At 35.7% G+C, this 9,483-nt stretch overlaps 1 long non-coding RNA gene across 1 annotated transcript; it reads right to left on the reverse strand.

The window, feature by feature from the left end:
- Window positions 1-10: 10 nt before the first annotated feature.
- Window positions 11-8,835, reverse strand: LOC127833852 (uncharacterized). Its single transcript, XR_008027647.1, has 5 exons — window positions 8,494-8,835; window positions 6,183-6,248; window positions 3,161-3,259; window positions 1,416-1,547; window positions 11-185 (listed from the first exon to the last, which is right to left on the reverse strand). It is a non-coding gene; the product is annotated as an uncharacterized LOC127833852 (long non-coding RNA).
- Between the last annotated feature and the right edge of the window lie 648 nt (window positions 8,836-9,483).

The raw sequence follows: 9,483 nt of genomic DNA on the forward strand, positions 1-9,483 counted from the left end.
CTTGTAAAAACTCAACATGCTCAGATATTCCAGCAGACCGTTATTGTTCAATGAAGCTTTGAAGCAGGAGGTCAAAGGGGAGGAGCTAGGGATCAGTGGAGGGGAAGGGTTGTCCTGGACTGAGGCTCCTGGGGGTCCGACTGGTGCCGTTGCCATGTCAACTCAATAACAATGCTCCTGCTCACCTGAAAAAAACAACACCATGGGTGATGTGAAACAGTTACGAAAGTGTTTATACAACAATCTATAAGAAACTAAGCCTCTTGATTGGATGTGAAGGTTTTCAACAGAAACATTTCATTCTCATTAATTTTTAATCAGGCATTTCATTGTTTCCTTGTAAAAAAAAACATGAAATTTAATTCAATCAGACCATTTCGTATTAAATCAGAAGTTTTGGTCAATGTTATATTAACATGTAAATTCATAATAACGATTTTTTTTTTCTCAACTTGCAGAGATGTAATTTCATAAACCAATATGCAACTCATTAATATTCATAATTGTCATCTCAGATAAGCATGTCAAGTCCACATAAGCTTATCAGGTAGGACACTGACTTTACTGAATTTTTATAAAAAAGAGACTTCCTTTCAATAACAAAATAAAGAAGAAAGTGTTGTCACTGATTAGTTTGTGCGTACTGCACGTGCTAATCTGGGATAACAATTTCAGCACATGAATTAATACCCATTTTCCAAAAGTGCAGCTCATGTACCTTTTAAGCCATTTCTTTCCTACATAACAATAAATAAAAAAATCAATTTGTTAACAATTTAATAATTTTTAATGGTACTCATTCTATCAATCACTTTACTTTTGAAATGTCTTCACAGATGTTTTACTGTCAACATATGATTCAGTAAATGGCAGGCAACAATTTAACATTAATGTCTTCCTGAAGTTTCAACAACACACACAACTTTTTTAACACACCTTTACAGATCTTTGACTGTTAAAATCTGCTTAAAAATTTAAAATAGACACAAATTCAAAAGTAAATCAACATAAAACAAAAGGTGTATACATAATTGGACAGCAAATACAGTGCAACAATTAACTTACTGCTGATCTTAAGTTCTCTCCCTTGATATTGTATGCGCAATAAATTGCGCAATAAATTTAACAGCAACTAAATGGCAACAACTCACTACAGGAGCAGATTTTAAATTCTCTCCTTTGTAAGTGTAAGCTAAATTAATTAAAAAACAACTAAAGGGCAACAGCTCACTGCTGGCAAAGATCTGCAGTTCTCTTCATTGTTAGTGTCAGCAAAATTAAATAAACAGCAACTAAATGGTCACAACTCCCTGAGCATGGTTTAGGTATACAGTTCTCTCCCTTGTTAGCTAAATTAAATACACAACAACAAAAGGGCAACAACTCACTGCTGGTGCAGATCTAGAGTTCTCTACCTTGTGAGTGTCATCTAAAATGTCCTTCATGATGCAATCCCCACACATGGAACGACCAAGTCCCCCCATATCACAGGACTTTGATACAGCCGATCCTTTCACCAGACAGTAGTCTTCTGTGCTGAGCAGTTGCTGTAAAGTTGAGAAAACCAATCTGAAACATTTTGTCCCAGTCAGTCTTTTGAATTAGTATGTACGAAATAAACCATCGATTTTTTCCCAATAAGGGAAAGTACCTGTACCGCGTCCATTAGGACTAATTAGTGTGATAATACCGGACATTAAACAAATTTGCAGGGTGAAATCTTTCAAATGGAAATTATAATGGATCTTTTTAATAGCACGGAACTTACTTTCACAAACCCATCAAAATATTATTTTACATGCGTTTTTGATTAAATGTTTAACGTAAACTGGCATATACGGAAATGCATTTTAAATGTACTTTTGTGAAAAACTGCCATTCCGTAGAATGAAACATAGCTCTGAATCATGTCCATTCCAGACAAGAAACTATTTCAAAAAAGGCGCTGACTGATACAACAAATTGGGTCGCCCAATGGCAATCAAATATCTGCTAAGAGAAAGGCTTTAATCGCCAATTCAATGGAATTCTGCACCCCAGACACTGTAAAATCATTTATATTCGTTGGCATAATTTTTTTTAAAATTACTTTTTCATGGACATGTACATTTGTGGATGTCTGATTCTGGATAAACAAGGGCTGTTTGTAAAACATGCATGCCCCCCATATGGGCTGTCCATTGTACTGGCAGCCATTGTGTGAATACGACTTTTGTAACTGTGACCTTGACCTTTGACCTAGTGACCTGAAAATCAATAGGGGTCATCTGCAAGTCACGATCAATGTACCTATGAAGTGTCATGATCCTAGGCAAAAGCGTTCTTGAGTTATCATCCGAAAATCATTTTACTATTTCAGGTCACCGTGACCTTGACCTTTGACCTTGTGACCTCAAAATCAATAGGGGTAATCTGCGAGTCATGATCAATCTACCTATGAAGTTGCATGATCCAAGGCATATGCGTTCTTGAGTTATCATCCGAAAATCATTTTACTATTTCTGGTCACCGTGACCTTGACCTTTGACCTAGTGACCTCAAAATCAATAGGGGTCATCTGAAGTCATGATCAATGTACCTATGAAGTTTCATGATCCTAGGTCCAAGCGTTCTTGAGTTATCGTCTGACAACCACCTGGTGGACGGACAGACCGACCTACCGACAGACCGACATGAGCAAAGCAATATACCCCCTCTTCTTCGAAGGGGGGCATAATAAATTTCCTTTAAAACATACATTCCTCAAAAGTGGAAAGTATCGTCCCTGATTAGTCTGTGTTAGGCTCATGAGGATGGCACTTTAAATGCATTAAGCCCCATTTTTCCCAGATCGATGCTCACCTTGTAAAACTATGTTACAGACTGCAGGCGGACTTACTTTGAACCTCATTCTTATATAACAGGTCTGTATAAATGTTGCATTTAGTGTCGTCCTAGATAAGCCTGTACAGCAACACAGGCTAATCAGGGACAACACTTTCCGCCTAGACTGAATTTTATTTTAGAAGAGACTTCTTTTGCACAGGCTTATGTGGGAAAACACTTGATACAAATACATTCCATCCTGTTTTTCAAAGCAAGGCACATATGTTTTTTGAAACAACTCAATAACAGACTGGAAGAAGACTGAAGGTGAGTAGAATACTGCTGGGTTTCTTACAGTGCGTAAAATGTTGCTGAGTTTCTGCCTTGTTCTGGTCCATCTCAACTGACTTTGATGACTGATTGATGGGACGGCCTCTTGTATTTGGTCAAGCACCTGACGAGTACAAGGGACAGTGATAAGGCTCAAAGGCTAACGAAATGTAAAAAACACTTGAGTTGTTGTTAAAACAGTGATTGTTCACTCTAACTCAAAAGCAAATTTTGGTAAAAATTGGATTAAAAATTGTTGCAGAGTGAAACTTGGTAGCAATTAGTGACAAGAGATAAATCTCTTATTTAGTTTATGACCTTAATTTTCTAGGTAGGAAATCATTTGACCTTACATTGTTGCAGTTGCATGCATACAAAAAACTGACTGTAAAGCTCTTTTTTACTGTTTTAGGAAAAAGGGCGGGGCCCTTCCAATTGGGAAAAATTGATTTTTTTCCCCAAAAATTGGGACATTGGTGTTGCTGGTTTTTTGCTTAGAAATACTATACACTTGAGAATAAGGGTGTTCAATATTATATTAACTAAGGCTCAAGTTAGAGAGCTGGATAGGGAGACAAACTTGATATTGTGATAAATTTCTTTTTCTTTGAGTGGCATTATACACATCTAACAGTATATGCTATGTTTATAGGTGTCTATCGCAACCGTTGTTTATTTTTGGTGTTTCACTTCATATACACTTAGATTTGTTAATGCAGCATCAAAATACTAAAACAATATCCCAGAAAGATAAAAATAATGCATTTTATTAACAACCGTATTTTTGTTTGACAACTGACGACAGAAATGATTCGTTTTCCTGCAACGATATATCTATTTATATGACTCACGAACACTAACTCCGATCCTTATAAAAATACAGTTCCGCTCACCTTAGATGACTGGGACAGTCATGTAAAATATCGAATATAATATATATTTTTTATAAACATCTAGTAGCAAGATAAGTTGCAGATAATTGGTCAGTTACCACAATTTTAACTTACTCTTTTGAACTGTTAATTCTTTTCAGCTCAATTCAACAGTGAAAAATGACCATATTTTCACTTTTACATTCAATTGAAAATTTTAGACAGTCGTTTGAGGAAAAAATATAGTTTTAGGATTGCGAATGGGGTGGAGTTTGGACCCCAAATTTGACAAAAAACAATACTGTATATACACCAAAATTTAACACCGCCTGGCAAACAGGCTCTATAAAACCAAGGCATTCGAAGTAATAGATTCAAATCATATTAACCATCGCACAACTGTGTAAAACCTCAAGGCAACATGGCAGGCCTTTCCCAGACCATTTTGGGAAAAAATGCTTTTTCAAGATTGAGATTTTTTGCGCGAAACATCCAAAGGCCTGCATGGGGATGACGGAAACTCTTCAGGTTTTGTGTTACTGTCAGAGGTTTGAAAAGCTTTAGGCTGAAGATGGGTTTGAGTTATTGATACTCAAGTAAAACAAGTACTAAGAAGTAAATTAGTGCTATTAACAGTGATATACACAAGAATAGACGCCATTTTACCTTCTATGATATCATGCAATTCTTATCCACTTCATTTTTGGTATTCTTAATACACAGGTACACTGTCAAATCAGTAATATTTGTGGGACATTATGCTTTGTTGATTTTAAGGGTTGACCGATCCACAAATTTAACACAAACACATGGGCATTTAACTGACACAAATTCCTCATTTATTTTTCCAAACTGAGCATACATGCCATACGTCTCGGATTGTCCGGGACAGTCCCGGAAATGAAGAATTTGTCCCGCTGTCCCGGAAATCTGTCAAATGTCCCGGAATTTACAAAATCCATAAATTCATGTACCTTATCATAGGCTTAACTGCACCCTGAATCAGTGTATTTCTGCAGCGTCTCCATGACAATGCCTGCCCGAATAGGAAGACAACGCTACGTGTCAAAATTGATCAATTAACAGGGGACCTGTTATCATATCGATTGTCTCACATTCGCGGTCAAACCGATAAGGCGGCATTGTTTAATGTGGTTGTTAATTGACTTTAATCTACTACGTCATTATTTCCCGCTGCGTAAGGGCAAAGGATAGTTGTTCACACATCTGAAGTCCAACATCGCTGAGTAAAAAATTAAAAGCAGTTTATGTTCGTACGTTTAACCGACAAAGAAGTTGTATTTGTTTTATTGTGATTGGTTGTATGTATTGTGAATTGATTTGAGTTGAGGATCTAACCATACTGTATTGTTGTATTTTTTTTTATATAAATGTTATAAATGAATAAAGGTGTATCAACAACTACGCGTTACACACCGGTCTTAATAACAATACCGCAGTGACGTCACCATCTATGTTTAGAACGCTTACACTGAAAACACGTAGCTTGTATCTAGTAACTGAGGTAGTAATGTTTAATTTGACGTTAATAGATCAAGTGTATTTCGGATAGGCTTTCAAACATTTGCAATTAACGATGCGATACAAAAAAAAACGTACCAAAAATGCATATGTCTATAAATATCGCTACATTCTATACATGTCCCGGAAAATCGGCAAAAGTCCCGGACAATTTAACTCAATGTCCCGGAATTGGTCTGAAAAATTATGGCATGTATGAAACTGAGAAATCCACGAATATAAATGATTTTAAAATATAAAAAAAACAATTATAGAGAAAATTGTATGTTATGTAAATTCATACTGTTCTTTTCCACCTCATCTTTTTTGCATTCTTAATACATAGGAAATACACAAGCAGGCCTTTTTCTGGCATATTTATGGGTCTGTTAAATAGAACCATACACAAGCGTGTTTTTTTTTATGATAAGTTCCTCATGATTACTATATCTCAATTATATTTAAATTAGATGTAAACAATATAGTACTATCATTATATCATTTTATTATTATAATTTGAAGTATAAGAAAGAGTTATATGAAATATTTTTTCCAAATCAATGGATTTTTCGTGTGCAAAAAATCCAAATTCCACACTATTTGCATTTTCCCCAAAAATGGCAAGGAAAAGGTCTGACAAAGGGTCTATGTTACCTTCTGTGTATTCAGGTCATCCTTGTCCACCACATCCTCAGCAACCTTGTCCTGACTCAGCAGCCACTGGAGCAGCAGGATAGATTGATGTATTGCTTGTATGTATGCTTAGGATTCACACACGTTTATATACATGTTATAACAATCAATAACACATGTTAAACAGCATAAAACAATTTAAATTAATAAATCTCACATCCTGTGTTAATATTCTGTAAACATTACACAAAACATCAAAATATATTCATCCAAAGATTACTTAAACTAATTCATATTTTAAACAAGAGCACCGCCTTGAGGGTGCAGACCGCTCATCTATTTTCTTTTTAAAGGTGAAGGGACTCTCATTTTCAATCACAAAGGAGGGAGGAGTGGAGTGAAGAGGGGTGTATAGTGTGGGGTTGTGGACATTTATTACATTATCTTCCAAAAAAGCGAAAAAAAAAAAAAAAAAAAAATCGGGGGGGGGGGGTATAGTGTGAGGGTGTGGTGATAATTTGTGAGATGATCTTAAAAAAAAAAAAAAAAAAAAAAGAATCAAAAAAAAAATTGGGGGGGGGTGTGGTGGGGGGGGGTGGGGTGGGGGTATAGTGTGAGGGTGTGGTGGTCATTTATTTGTGAGATGATCTTAAAAAAAAAAAAAAAAAAAAAAAAATTAGGGGGGGGGGAGGGGGGAGGGGGGGGGGAGGGCACAGGGGATGGTTTGGGTGAAGTCTATTGTGGTATGTCAGGTAAGAGTAGTTTCATCAAAGTATCAATCAAATCTAATCATAAATAAAGAAGTTATGGCAATTTTAGCAAAATTTAATAATTTGACCTTGAGAGTCAAGGTCATTCAAAGGTCAAAGTAAAATTCAAGTTGCCAGGTACAGTAACCTCATGATAGCATGTAAGTATTTGAAGTTTGAAAGCAATAGCCTTGATACTTCGAGTGGATCGAAACACAAAATTTAACCATATATTAAAAGTTACTAAGTCAAAAAAGGGCCATAATTCCGTAACAATGACAACCAGAGTTATGCAACTTGTCCTTTTACTGTACCCTTATGATAGTTTGTGAGTGTTCCAAGTATGAAAGCAATATATATGATACTTTAGGGGTAAAGTGGACCAAAACATAAATCTTAACCAAATTTTCAATTTTCTAAGTATAAAGGGCCCATAATTCCGTCCAAATGCCAGTCAGAGTTACATAACTTTGCCTGCACCGTCCCCTTATGATAGTTCATAAATCTTGCAAGTATGAAAGCAATAGCTTTGATACTGTAGGAATAAAGTGGACCTAAACACAAAACTTAATCAATTTTCAATTTTCTAAGTATAAAAAGGGCACATAATTCTGTCAAAATGCCAGTCAGAGTTACATTACTTTGCCTGCACAGTCCCCTAATGATAGTTAGTAAGTGTTGCAAGTATGAAAGCAATAGCTTTGATGCTTAAGGAATAAAATGGACCTAAACACAAAACTTAACCAAAATTGTCAATTTTCTAAGTATAAAAAGGGCACATAATTCTGTCAAAATGCATGCCAGAGTTATCTTACTTTGCCTGCCCAGTCCCCTCATGATAGTAAGTAAGTGTACCAAGTTTGAATGCAATAGCATTGATACTTACTGAGAAAAGTGGAACTAAACGCAAAACTTAACCAAAATTTTCAATTTTTTAAGTATAAAAAGGGCACATAATTCTGTCAAAATGCACGCCAGAGTTATCTTACTTTGCCTGCCCAGTCCCCTCATGATAGTGAGTAAGTGTACCAAGTTTGAATGAATAGCATTGATACTTTCTGAGAAAAGTGGACCTAAACGCAAAACTTAACCGGACGCCGACGCCAACGCCAACGCCGACGCCGACGCCGACGCCAAGGTGATGACAATAGCTCATAATTTTTTTTCAAAAAATAGATGAGCTAAAAAACTATTCATCAATATACATTTCTTACATGGCATGGTGCTTATAGAAATAACAGTCTAAAAATAGCCTCAGTTGCTATGTACATTTCCATCTATGTACAAATATTAAATTTTCAGTCGAAATGCTTTGTTTTTTCATGCATAGTTTACATTAACTAAATTTTAGGACAATAATGACACACATATTATGAATACATAACATAATATGTTTTAGATGTGATGTTCAACCAAAAACCCTTACAGTGTATAAGCATATAACAATATGTGTACATAAATTATTTGTATCTTTAACTACACACTAAATGTTGTATTGTAACATCACACACTACTATGTTCGTATGATAAATAACACATTGTCATTGAAATACTAATCACTAATTACAACAACTAATACATACATGTACACACTATTCCACTCTGAACACCAGGATGTTGTCCCCATACAGTCCCACAATGATGGATGATGTGGTGCTGCTGTAGCAGACTGACCATGGCCACACCACTCCATCTTCCCAAGTAGCAAGATTAGCCAGCTTACTCTCTCCCTCCCAGCCCACCTGTAGTACAGTGTGGGACAGGTATCCACAGACCAGCACCTGGCCTGCAGGGGTCACATGTAGACCACGTGGGCGCACTAGTGCTGGGTCTGTGTATGTAGCCAGGAGTGTGCCATCCCTGGCCAGGGTGAGAAGCTTGTGCCAGTTGGTGATGTACAGCCTGTCTCCTGTGGGACTCACAGCACACTTCCATACTGCAAAACAGAGTAACATCAAGATATTGAATTACTGTTAATGTTAAATAATCTTATTAAACATACTGCAGTGATATTGTATTACGCATATGTTGTTATAAATAAGCCTTTACACATCTAAAATATATGCATAGATTCCAATAAAAAAATAGTTAAGTGTGACAATAAACTTCAGTATCAGTGTTATTGTGTAGAAGTTTGACATGTTGAAATGTGACTGAAGAAATATTGATGCGTTTTTATCTATTTTCTCACAAAACCAATAACAACCGCATAATGCTAAAATTAATTATTAAAATTATTACCTACCTTTGAACACTTTTTACAATCCAACCACTTAAATTTTTAAGAGTACTTATTTATACAATGTTTTGAAATTTCTCAATTAATTGCATACATACGTTTGAAAACTTCTTAAAATCCAACTATACCTATTTAAAGAGTATCTATTTTACATAATTTGTTATTTGTTTATTTATAAAACATATTGCACTGTACAGTAATCTTAAAACCACACATAAGCAAACAGGGTCAGAAAGTGTCTCTTTCCCAGGAACTCAGTTTCTATTTATAGACATGCCATGTAGTGACAGTCAAAGTACTTCATTACTCATGTTTATAAATCAATAATTCTGAA

The sequence above is a fragment of the Dreissena polymorpha genome, chromosome 6 (genome assembly GCF_020536995.1).
Source record: "Dreissena polymorpha isolate Duluth1 chromosome 6, UMN_Dpol_1.0, whole genome shotgun sequence".
Taxonomy (NCBI): Eukaryota; Metazoa; Mollusca; class Bivalvia; order Myida; family Dreissenidae; genus Dreissena; species Dreissena polymorpha.